The sequence below is a fragment of the Agelaius phoeniceus genome, chromosome 13 (genome assembly GCF_051311805.1).
Source record: "Agelaius phoeniceus isolate bAgePho1 chromosome 13, bAgePho1.hap1, whole genome shotgun sequence".
Classification (NCBI taxonomy): Eukaryota; Metazoa; Chordata; class Aves; order Passeriformes; family Icteridae; genus Agelaius; species Agelaius phoeniceus.
Genome location: NC_135277.1, coordinates 2,098,263 through 2,111,747, shown reverse-complemented (window position 1 = coordinate 2,111,747; position 13,485 = coordinate 2,098,263). Strand labels below are relative to the sequence as shown.

General features: G+C 43.3%; 1 protein-coding gene across 7 annotated transcripts in view; it reads right to left on the bottom strand.

Annotated features, from left to right (window-relative positions):
* MEGF11 (multiple EGF like domains 11) overlaps nt 1–13,485 on the bottom strand; it is a 254,466-nt gene that overhangs the window by 169,041 nt on the left and 71,940 nt on the right. The window lies entirely within an intron of this gene.

The window sequence follows — 13,485 nt, the reverse complement described above, 5'->3', positions numbered from 1 at the left end:
AAACAATGCCTTAGAGAGCAATATTTTGTTTAAAAATATTAAACAGAGCAAACACACACCAAAAAAATTACTCACAAGATTTAATTATTGCTAAGTGACCAAAATAAAATATAGGTCTCTTGACAGCAATAAATTCATTTGTCACCTCAGCCCTGTAATGAAAAACTCACACACCAGAAATTCCTTTGGTTAGCAGTTTTGCTTCGTAATAAAGTTTTTACCAAACTGACATTTATTATTATTATATTACAGAACAGCAGCTTCTTATATTGCACTCAAATTGCAACTGCTCATAAGACAAAATGGAGCTCAGTCTTGAAAGTATATTAAGATCCAAAATAGATTTCATTTAAAAAACAGCTCCAGGAAAATAAATAATTTTACTCCATGATGCAGTGGCTGTAAGTGCATTTTTGTCTTCTCAAGGTCAGCCAGTGTTCCATAACTAGAGTTCTCTGGGTCACTGTATAATACTGGAAGTTCGATATCCTCAAGCTCAAAGCAAGACAAACAGGTTGGCTGAGGAGCAGGTTCATGCAGGACTGGTTCTTTACTCTTCCAAATAACAAAGCTCATAGCTTTTAGGATTCTCTTGTCCTGTGCTGTTTCAGTGTCTGACAGTTTCCAGTGTGTGCCCATCACATACTAAAGAACCTGGAGAGCACTGAATAACTGCTTTAAAGACTGAACTTTGTTGCTTACTACCTTGTTTCCATTTTACCACTGAGGACACTGCCAGAAACTCCTTGTGCCAGAGATTCAAATTGGATAGTTAAGCTGGAACACATCATTTCCATCTAGACTAACATGTATGAGTTATTAAAACTATGAAGCAGTGGCAATGAGGTCACTGTATTAAATTGTATGTACCTATATATAAAATACATTATTTAGTTCATACATCATCTATGGTCGTACATCCTGTGTTTTTATATCAGGTGGGAAACGTGAATATTGAGTTTACTTAACCAAGAACTGCCTGAAGCTGGATTACAAAAGACTTATCCCAAGACAAAGATAATTTCTTCCTGTTCACACCAAGGCTAGCAAAACTGATTTGGGAAGTAGCTTTGGGGTGCTGTAGTGAAAATGGAGCTGAACCACCCAATTCCTTTGAAATCAGCCAGCAAAGCTTCTGGAAGTTTCCCTGATCTGCAGGTGGAATGAAAGCTGGAGCCCTTTCAGCTCCCAGATCCCTCCTGCACCAGAAGTTCTCCACCACTGCCTTGTTGCTTTGAATGACTCCTGCCACACCTGACACTGGTTGGACTCCCACACCTTGGACCCACAGCCAGCTGCCAACAAAACTCATGGAAACAGTTTGCTGCCTATTCTCTGGTTGGATCATTGCAGACCAAACCCACTGAGCTGTTCACAAAATATTTAAATCCAACATCAAAATGCAGGTGAACTTAGAATAATCCTGTGGGACAAACTTTCCTGCTCTTTATCCAGCAGATCCCACGTGACCAGTGATTAGAACACTGCCTCGTTAAAAGGACTGCAAGATCTTTCTAAATTAATCATTTCCTTTCTACGTTTGCTGCATGTCAAAAATGCAATTTATTCTTATTCCATATCTTGTGTTTAGACAGTATTGCAGTGGGCATGAAATATTCATGGCTAATCTCTAGTCACTAATTGTCCTAATCTTTTGTGCATTTATTTTACTCGAGTTAGGCTTTCTGGAGACAGTGAAGCATCCTGCTCTACAGCTGTGGGATGAAATTCAGGACAGGATATTAGATAAACAGGATATTCCAATAAAAACATACACACCTTCCTACAATCATTTGAAAATGGCTGGTTATCCAGAACGAGGAGAAGTTCACATGTAGAACAGTCACACATTTATAGGTTTTTATTCAAACTACAGTAAACTAAAAGATACAGGATATGCTGGGATAGGGATACCTTAGGAATTGTGTCCTGCACAGCTTTGGCTGAGAGTACATTTCTCAGTGAAATTCATTCTAGTTTCACAATAGATGTGGAAGTCAAAACTGAGATTTCGCTGTTGCCTGTATGGACATTTGCAATAATAAATCACTCTAACATGTAAAATGTGTAGCATTTTTTACCCTTTTAACTCGGCCACGTTCTCACCTCAAGCCAAACATTGTGAGTGAGAAGGTTCATGGGGAACTGGTTCTTTACTCTTCCAAATAACAGAACTCCTGCACATTATTGCTCTAAATTTAGTTGATTTCCACACAAATTTATCACACCTCAACTATGTTAACATAAATATGAAATAATAGTAACTAATTAAGCAATGAAGCTTCCTTGATCACTTGTCTAGCTGCAGTCCTATGGGAAGAGTGCAACGTGAGACTTAGCAGCAAGACTCAAGAGAGAACTCCTCATTCTAAGGCACTCAGACACATGAAAAATAATAAAAAATATATTATAAAGAACTGTATCCTTGTTTTCAGGTGTTCTGAAGTCCCACATCATCGAAGATGACGATGTTTAATGAGCAATTAAAGATTCAAGTAAGGTGAAGATGCTTCTTGGAACCGTGGGCTGCCTCATCTCTGGTTGATTAATTGCTAAACAAGTAGCTGTGAGCTCAGAGCTCACTAGTGACTAATTCCAAACGTGGGGGTCACAGAAAACCCCCTTTTTTAAACAAAGAAGCTTTGACAGAAGTAATTTTATTTAAACTGGCAAACAATCAGACTCCTGCACTGACTGATTCAAATCAGGCTTATAAAGGTCATATTAGGGTACAGCTCTAAAGTTTTACCACAGCAAATAAAATTTGGAATTTCTCCTATAAAAGGGAAGTCTTGCCTTGCTCAAGTCTTTAGAGTTTAAATTAATTTTTCATTCTATTAACATTCAACATAATAGGATACAATGGTCCCCAAGGCATTCTTCATAATACACTTTGTACAGTGGTTTGCAAATGATCCTACTAGTTAATGGAACTATAAAAATTACTTGCACATAAAGGTCAAGAAAAATAAAGATAAGTATATACTTTCTGACACTGTCCTGTTCAACACTCAGCTAAAGGCCCCTGGAGTAAAGAAAACTTGTCCTAATGCAAGGAATATAATTCCTCCCAGTATAATAGCCCAAGCACTTCAACCTTTGGAATTCCAGACTTTTTATGTCTGCATTTTCCCTCGACCACTTCACTTGAGCAATCCAGCACCTCATTGATCAGTGTGTTATTAGCATTCTTGGCATGAGTTTGACATCAGTTTGTAGTTTGATTCAGCCTGGTAATAAAATGACCTACATCAAAGCCCTGCCAAAATGCCATCTTTGTCGCAATGTGTTTAGCATGAGTTATTTGCCCACATTCAAGGTTACACAGCAACTGCTCCTTATCATGCAATAAAGGCAACAAAAGGGTTCTGTAACAATCCATTTGATGCTTATCACTTACTTTATAATTACAGACTGGGCTTTTTTTAACATATAAGGTCAATCCTCAGGGAAATAGACCTAAAGATTAAACTCTTTTCACACCTGAAATGGCTGCACTGAGGAATGGATGTCAGAGAAATGGATTCTACTGGTGCTTATTCTTTAATTGTTGCCCAGAATTTGAATTCCAATATGATAAATGGTTTGTCTGTGTCTCCTCTCCACAAAGGTGTGAAGTGTCCAGAATGTTGCAATGAGGAGAAGGGCTCAGTGGAGCAGACTGCAGAATATTTCCACTGCAGAGTTCCTTCAGCTACGGGGCACCACAGGGAGTTCATCCCAGACAAAAGCAGGGATGGAGAATTGCTCTGTCTTCCTTGATGCTGCATTTCTCTGTATGGACCCAAATTATGATGTTGCAGGGTTTAACTTTCTTGTTTCACCCTGTGTGACACCCTGCTCATCACATCATCCACCCACTGACTGCTGGCACCCACTGAGCTCCACAGAGGGTGAGGTGCATTTAGGGAAGAGTCTCATCCTAGGGGAACAAGTATGGAGTGATTAATTTGAAAAATTTTCCTTGTCCAAAAATACAACCTGTACATTTATTTCACAAAAGACAGAGTCACAAACAAGCTAATTTGTGCTTGCACTGGAGTGTGGTAACATTTGTGGTGGTCCTTAGAACCTGTGGGAGTTCACAGCTACCGACCCAGCAACTTCCATCTGCCATTGTCCCACTTTGCCGTGCCAGACAAACAAAATCCCTCCCAAACAAAGAGCAGGGTAATTACAAAGTGTGAAGGACCCAGAACAGGAATCAGAAATCACTGCTTGGGCTGTGCTCGCTCCCGGCAGCGCGGGCTGCAGGAGCCGTGCCGGAGCATTCCGTACACGCCGGAGTTTCCTGGGCTCTGTGGGACTCCTGCCCAGGATCATAGAGCAGCCAGGAGGTGACAGAAAGCATAAATAACTGGAGATACATTATGATAATGGAAAACATTGCTACATGGAGATATGGATGCTGCTATGAGACACAATGAGAAATTCGGGCACTCGCCTGGAACTGCACAGAATGAACTGGTTTATTTGGACTGCACACGTGGCACAAGGTCATTGCCTCAAAAGATCTTCTTTTCTCTGTCTTACCTCTGCCAGGTTTTCTTCACTATACACTGATCTTGCCCAAACTGACCAATTTCATTTCTTTTCTGTGAACCAATGGTAAACCTGCATTTTTTCTTTTATGTTGCTGGTATTTTAACTTCAGATTATTTAACCAGTTCACCCCATTCTTGATAGTTGTTGGACTAAACAAAGCAGAAATTTAATGGAAAAAGTGATGTTTTCCTTAAATATTTAATACATGTCCCTAAAATAAAAAATGGCCTGTAGCCATTTTAGCCCATTCCTCCATTCCCTTGTGCCACTTTTAGGGAAAAGAGTGATTTTGTTAGGTGAAATAGCTGTTATCCTATGTCTAGTGGTTTCAGATAATGCAGAGAGGTCAAAGTAGATGAAAAAAGATGAAAAAGATTTTTGCTCCTTATCCATTAGGAATCTGTTCACTCAGGGCCTCTCTGGTGCTTCCATCTTAATGTACTGGCCTGGATCCAGCTTGTGCTGAGTCTACAGTATCAGCTTCATTAGATCAGCCTGTAGTCAGCTTTTGGCTGTGCTCAGGAAAGGGAGCTTGGATAGCACAAGAAAGATGACTACAGCTAATGCATCCAGGTAGGTTTTCCTCATTCTTAGATTATTGCTTATTTGTGGAATGGACAATTTCCTCCCTAAATCACTGACTTTCCATCAGGAATCAAGCTGATTTGATGGTTTCCTGGATAATTGCTTCAATGAAGTGGGATAATAGCTCTTTGCATTGCTTAATGTCTATTTCTGTGGTCATCACTCAGGATACATTCATTAATTTATCACCTTGGAAAGCACTTTCATGCAAGGTTTAACAACTTCCAAAGATGAAGAGATCTCAAAGCCTGCTCAGGCTTTGAGGAATTTATTGTTTCAGTGCATAGCAACCCTTCTTTTTCATCTTCCCATGAAAGTACCAGTGAAAAACACAAACCCAAAGAGATCAATGTGAGCAAAGGAAAGATGAGACTGATGCAGAGCAGATAAGATCAGTGGGTCACAAGATCAGCTCCTTTTCCTGTAGGTGCAATTCCAGCACTTCTTTTGCAGGTTTGGAATGAGACACTCTGCATCAATGCAATCAGAACAGAATCAATGGTCCTTTTGTTGTCAGGGACATGGGGATCTCTGGCCACTGCCTCAGTGAGGTATTGATCTGTTCGGGTTGTGTTATCCTCAGTCCTGACTCCCGGCCAAAGCTCAGGGATTAGGCCAGACATGACTTGTGGATGTCTGAAGTAAAAGAACTGTGGAGATCCATTTTGAGGATTTTGTCTTTTCCCAAGAGCAGAATTTGACATGTGTTGGTGTCATCACTGACAACAGATCAGTAAATCCCTGTATCCATTTGCTGGGACAGGAAGATTTGTTAATAAGCATAAACTGCGTGGCAGTTTTTTACCCTTTCTATCAGCAGGTAAATAACAGCCTGGGGTTCTGGTCACTATCAAGGGGAACACAGAGCCTTCCACATTTTTGAGTGTCCCAGGCTTGTGATATGGACCAGTTTAGTGGTCCTGGAATAATTCCATCCAGATCTCCATGTTTCAGACTCCAAGGGCCCTTCAGTGGGAATGCTCACAGTGTACTGTCACTTGAGGAGCTGGCACTGATGAGAACCTCCGTCAGTCCATGTTGCAATCTGCTGCTTTAGGCCTTACTCTAGGGAGTGAATAGGGAAGTAAACTGTGCCAGGGGAAGGGCAGGGTAGGGAAGAGACTGCCACTTGTTCTGTGTGCCCTGAGACTGGTGGGGCACAGTTTGGAATCCCAGGCTGGTTGGTTCTGAGGAGCAGCTGAGCTGGAGCAGCACATCCCTGAGACAGGAATGGCATCGCATCACTGACCATAAAACAGTGACAGTGACAGAGAAGTTTAGAGCCTGCAAAAGGAGAGGTCGGGGGAATCACACATTTAACAGAGTCTTTGTGGCATTTTGATGCCCCATTGGTTTCATCTGCTCTGATGGAGAGAGGGAATGGGAGATAGCACTCACCATTTAGTGCTGTCTGAGCAAGAGCTGCAGAGCAGCCTCCTCGTAGCAGCAAATGTCAGAGAGCATGACTGGGGTCAGGAAGCTGAACTCTGTTGTACCTTTGGCTGTGTTAATAAAAAAGTGCAGGAGTTGAAGGCACAAAAAGGGGTGGTGGAAAGGCACTAAGAGACTCTGAGTGCTCAAGTGCATCTGCCCTGCAAAGTGGACAGGTTACAGGGCTGGGTAAGAGCAGCAAAGGCAGGAGGGGGTTCAGTGTACGAAGGAGGCACATCCTGCAAGAAAGACAGCGCCTGATGCAAACAGCTCCTGACTAACTCACACCTCAGACCAAGGTCAGACACATCCACACAGGGACTCCTGCTCAGCCCCAGGGCTCCAGAGGAATCAGGGGCACCAGAGCCTGGGCCTGACCTTGGGGCAAAGAGAGAAATTGCTCCTTCTGGTAAAATCCTGACCCAGAAGTGCCAAATCCCTTACCACTTTGTTGGGGGTTAGGATTTTTCCTTTTGTTCCTTTCTTTCACGGAATTGTGTCCCATCTGTTGCTAAGAGACAATAACGACCAATATTTAAGACAGATTAAAGAAATGGCCAAAGTAGGAGAAGGGTGCAGCTGGTGCTCTCTTACCTGTGGGGTTTTCTCTTCCATCTGATTGGGGGGAAGACAGGCTGCGGCCATTGTGGGGAGAATTCACCACCACTGTGAGGCTCCATCTCCTGCTGTGTGCTCCTACAGCACGCGAAGCTCAGCTTGTGGGAGCAGCTGTTGCACTGGAACCTTATTAACACCCTACCTCACTAAAAAAAGGACCCTCACCATCTCGGGTCCCTCAGGGGAAACTCCTTTCCGCCTCCAGAGGAGCCTCTCCCGGCCGTGTTCAGCGGCTCGGCCGCTGCTGCCCAGCCCCACCATTTCTCTGCCACTGCTCCGGGTTTTTCAGGTTTTACACTCCCTGCCAGACACCTTGCAGTTCCTGCTACAGCTGCAGAGTTTCTGATACATTTCCTTTGCTGCTCTGGGGTCTGCTCACCCCTGCCCTGCCAGCGCTTTGCTGCTGCGGCCCATTTCCCCATGCGCCTCGCCCGCCATTGCTGCGTGAGGGGAAACGCGGCCGAGCCCGCGCCACAGCGCCCCCTGCTGGCTGGGCGGCACCGCCCTGCCCGGGCGGGAGCGAGCAGCGCCGCCTGTGGCTGTGCCCGGAACTGCAGCACAGGGGAAGCGCCCGCGGCCGGGAGCGCTGGGCTGGGTTTGGGCTCCCCTGCTGTTGTTTGTTCGCCTTTGTTTGACACACACACCAGTAAAAAACTCATTCCTTTGCCCATCTCTTTGCCTGAAAGCCAGGTGATTTCAAAGTTATAATAATTTGGAGGGAAAGAGGTCATGCTCTCTGTTCCAAGGGAGGTTCCCGCCTTGCTTGGCACATGCTGGTCTTTCAAACCAAGACAGTTTTAAGGCTCAGTCTTTCTCATTGCCTTCACAGAAAGTGAATTGGAGTCCAGAGAGAACTCATCAGGGAGCAGCTAAATATTGATGATTGTTGATCCTTTGGGGCCTGCAACCAATTTTATGCATTTTCTGTCATTGCTTCGAGTAGAAATAATCATTGTATTCTGCCATGTTGAGAGGAAAGAGTTACACTGAGATCAATTCTGCTGATCAATGTTCTAATACAATATTATTCTGTGGGACAATTTCAGCATTTAACTTTTTCTGGTAAATGATTTCCCATTGCCTCACACAGGGTTCAAAACAATCATTAGCACTAGTTCAAACTGTTAATGAGGTTAAGGGAGATCCTGAATCAGCAGAGCAGAATCTGTGACCCTGGAAAGCGTTTCCCCTCCTGTGCCCTCTGTCTGCTCCTTCCATTTTGGTAAATTGACCAACTCTTCCCCGCAATTTGTAGGAAATACATTTTCACTTGTTAATTTTCCACTGGAACTTGATTCATCCAACCAACAAACTTAATTTTTCTGCAAATTGTGCTCTGTGTGGCACCTTCAGAAAGAGCAGCACTATCTTTTTCTAAGCAATGCAGAAATATTATCATTTACTCTGGTCCTTTCTCTCTGTACACAGCCTAGGAGACCTTGGTCCAGCAAAACCAAATGCAATCCAAAGAGGCTTTGCCTGCAGAAAGCTCCAGGTTTTTTGAGGACAGAAGTGCCAAAGCCAGTAAAAGCTTTCCCCAATAATTCCATTCTTAACTTCAGGGGATTTCTTTGTTGTTGCCTGAGGAAATTAAATTCTTGACAGGTTGGGAATAGAGGAGAAGCTTGTACATAAGATCCCTGGTCCTTCTGGCAGCTTTCCTACCAATCTCTGGAGCAGCAGCCAAACCTCCCAGAAGAAGAGAAAGCAAAACTTGGCCTATTAAACCACCTGTGAGGGCAGGTGGCACCAAACCAGACCCAGCACAGAGGCAGGAATGCCCGTTCTCCACTGCTGGGTAACTTTGCCTGCAGTCTGAGCTCTCCTGGGAGTTGTGCTGGAATGGAAAATAGCTGCCAGGTGTGAAGCACAGAGCTGCAAATTTGCTAAAAATGGTAAATCACAAACATTTCCATCACAGAAAGACTGGAGGAACTCGCAGTGCCCTGCAGGTGAGGAAGGTGAGAAGTAAATGACAGATGGACAGGTGAAAGGTGTGGAAGAACTGGGTGAAACTCAAGTGCTGGGGGATATTTCCAGCCTCAGGTAGAAACTCCACCCGTACAGTACCACTGCTTTGCTTCATGCCACGGCCACCCCTGCCTTCCTCCTGTGACTGTAGCAGTCCAAGAGAGCAGGAATTTACAGGTTCCAGCACTGGCTGAGGAGCTGTTTGATTTAAACAGTGAGACAGGAAACACATGGGAAAATGTCAAAGAAAATGAGCCATTATCAGAAAAGCCCTCACACATTTATAATTGGAAACATTTCTATCTGGAAATCACCTCAAAATCACAGCACTTGCATATTTTGCTATAGGTTACCCACTCAGGGCACTGAGTGAATTTCTTTGTGTACAAATTCCATCAGCCTGTGATATATTTATTTTTAAATCTGGTAGCCTTGCTACATGTCCATAGTTCTCTGATTACTGACTTGCCCTGAATTGTGGGTCTCATGCCAAGAAAATTCTATTTTCTGACAGCAAATGACACAGCTCCACTGCTGATTGATTTCCATAGGTACAGAGTGTGTGCTGTGTGTGCTAGAGTGAGGACTGAGGCATCAAAAATGTTGTTCCTAAAAGATCAAAAGTAGATCGATGACGACATCTGGACTGCATGACACTTCTGGCTGTCTTTGCTAGGCAATGCAACACTTAATAAAACCAAATTACACAGATGTTCCTAGAAAACTTTCAGTCCTGCAGCTAATTGAATAAACTATCGACGTTTCAAACAAAATCTTTCTTCATTCTTATTCCAAAATTTTTCAAGTGAATCTAACAACAATCCTTTCTTTGTTTCTCACCAAAACAGGATGAATATGGACAAATTTCTAAAGGCAAACCTGTCCTTGAGGCCAGGCATGGGCCCCAGAGGGCCAACACATTTCAGATTTCATTTCAAACCAAGGCCCACAATGCAAGTGAAGGTGACCCTGCTGAAATCAAGGACAGACTGTGCTCTGTTTGAAGATCATGTATAAGCTACACTAACGTTCCTGGGGATGGAATATTTAAATGCAGAATCCTTTCACTTTTCTCACATTTCAAAAGGAATCACAGCAGTGTGTTTCACAGCAGCTTTCTGAAAAGAACTGCAAAAAAGACAACACAGGAAACTTTTTTTGTAATGATGGGGGCTGATCCTCACCTCACGCCACTCGTTTAAACTTCCTGTCACCTACTCCAGATTGCAGAAGTTCAGCTGATTTAGGAGCAAGCCCAATTTCTGGATGTTGAATGTCCAGAGAAACTTTCTATTAATGAGACACAGTAAATGCACTTTCCAATTCCTGGGATTCTCCCTGTGGCCTGGAGATAGAAGATGGGAGCTGGAAACAAAAGCTTTTCCCTACATTATCAGAAAGTACTGAAGAAGGCTACTGTTTATAATAAGTTAAATATGGCACAGCATTGGCAGTATTTGATAAAAAGATAATTTTAAATGCTTTTAGTAATGCTTTTAAAAGGAATTCTATTTAAGCTGGACATTTGTCAAAACATGACACCTGTGGCTGCAGGTGTGGTGACATCAGATCCAAGATCTGCACCAGAGAGCTGCTTCTGCAGAGCTCTTGTGCACTGCACTGCTGCACCTGAAAAGGTTCCATTTCTTCACCAGTCTCCTTATAATGTGTTTCATACACATTATTTTATTTTTAATCAGAAAAAAGATTTCTTTACTTGACTCAATTTACATCTTTGCATCATAAGCAAGGCAATCTTCTAGTTTCACACATGGATTTCTGGACATCACAGTAATAAAAGTAAATCATAGCATTCAGAAAGGAAAAATCTTGGTAAAAAGAAAGAAAGGTTTGAGGTTAGATATATTGATTAAATAGCTCCTTTTGACTTACAGCATCAGAGAAAGTGAGGCTTCCAAAAGTGAATACCTATGTTAGAAATATTGAGGTTAAGATAAACTATTCAAAAACATTTTGTGATCAAATCCGCAATGGACTGAAGTTGCATGAAAAAATCTCCCCTGGGAGCTTTAAAACTTCTCTATGAAAATGGAAAGCAAGTGCAGCACCACACAATGTGAAGGGGAATGCTGTGATCCTGACACAGAGAGGAAAAGGGAAGGTCTGAAGACTCAGTTCCAAGCACATCAGCTTCTAAGGGATGGCTCCATGGCTGCTTAGAAGAGCTCTGTCCCTGATTAGCTTGGTGACACCTGATTAATCCTTCCCATGAACTAAGAGTGTTAACAGATGCTTTTACAGCCAACATCATCTTCTTTCCCTTAGAACAATTAGGGAACCAGAAATGAAAACTGATTTTCCAACTGACTCTATTGCAAACATAAAATTTCCATAGTGTGCCCTCTGGGCACCTTCAGTTCACTCCTATTACCCATTGTGCCCTCCCACACTCTTTTGTTTCCCTTGTCCCATGAAGAATTTCCCTTCACTATCAGCAACTTCAAGTGCCAGAGGGCAGGGTTAGATGGGATATTGGGAAGGAATTGTTCCCTGGGAGGGTGGGCAGGCCCTGGCACAGGTGCCCAGAGAAGCTGGGGCTGCCCCTGGATCTCTGGAAGTGTCCAAGGCCAGGCTGGATGGGGCTTGGAGCAACCTGGGATAGTGAAAACATGGCAGGGGTGGGATGGAATGGGATTTAAGGTCCCTTCCAACCCAAAGCATTCCAGGATTCCATGACCTCACTCTGCAGATCATTTATTACTGTGGCATGTTAACACCACTCAGAAATGGTGCACAGTCACAACTCTCACCCAAGGTGATGGAAATTGGAACACTCACCCTATTTGATATCCAGGCTCCTCCTGCAAAGTTGTAGGTTCAATAGGAAGAAATGACTTCTTTTCCAAAGTCTCAGAGTGATTTTCTGCACAATTTGGCATCTTAATATTTTTACATTTTGGTGTAAATGATTTATGCTTCAGAGTTGTAAGTATTTTATATTTTAACATAAGTGATTGCTTTCTACAAAATTTTGAGAGTTCTTCCATAACAGAGCACTAGTAACTGACTTTTTTTTATAGTCTCCATCAGAAATGGATGTAGTTGCAGAAAATCCATGGAATAATATATCTTTATCCTACTATGAAAGGTGGAATATGTGCCACAAAACCCAAAGTTAATTGAGAACAAAGGGAATGACAACTTCCTTGAATTCCCATCCAGCAAACCCATTCCCAGGAATCCCCTGGCATTTGAGAAACCAGCATCAATAATCACAAGCAGACTAATAGAATCATAGAATCACAGAAGCTCAGAGCTGAAAAGGACCACAAGGATCATTGAATTCCAGCTCCTGGCCCTGCACAGGATCACACCATGTGCTGGAATGGTATTTCTTGTGTCAGGCTCACGTGGTATTCCCTGTGTGAATGCCATTGGTATTGTTCAGAGGCACTGCTAAAAGGATGGAATAATTACAGACAGGCGTTCCAAAAGTTCACATAAAAGAAATGCACATTAAGCACAGGAAGATGCTGAAAGCACTGTACACTCTGGGCCAAATTCCATCTGCCAAATGCTTCCACCACTCATTCCTGTGCTGGAGGAGATGGGGAGTAGCTGAGCTGTAAGTAAGTGCACCCAGGTAGCCAAATGCCTCCTCCTGCTTGGCCAGGTTGCTGTATTTATGGCATCCATGGCTGTTGCTATAAAAGGCTGTGAGAGCAGAGGGAGGCAGGAGCAGGGCCCACAACGCCTCAGCCAGCCCAGCCAACTGCCAGCACCAGCTCGTCCTTCCCAATCTCTGAACAGAGACAAAACCACTTGAAAAGAGTGGCTCACTCCAGCTTCCAAAGTGCTCCCCTGCCACTACTGAAACCAAGAGGTGGGAAGACAAAGAAAAACCAGAAGGAGATTTCCTGAGGATCATACTGATGAGTGTTTTATTATCTGCAGCATGGCTGGCTCTACTGGGCTGGCTGGGATGGGGTTAACTCCACTCAGCTTGGATCATGCTGTGGTTTAGGTTGGTGACCAAGCCAACACTGACCATGCTGACACTTCAGCAGCTGCTGAACTGTGCTGGCACTGCACCAAGGCTTCTCTGCTCCTCAGGATCATTCACATTTGTTTTATCTCAATCCACAGGTTTTCTTTCTTTGGTTCTTCTTTCCTCTTCTCTCATCCCATCTGACAAACGGAGTGGCTGCAGGGATCAGTGAGGAGGGAGGCACTGGGTTAACCCACACCCCTGTGTCATCATGTGTTATCACATGTTATCATATGTTATCACATGTTACTCTGTGCTATCATATATTACTCACATGTTCTCATATGCTACCATGTGTTATCATTCCATTGTAGCACTTCAGCCAT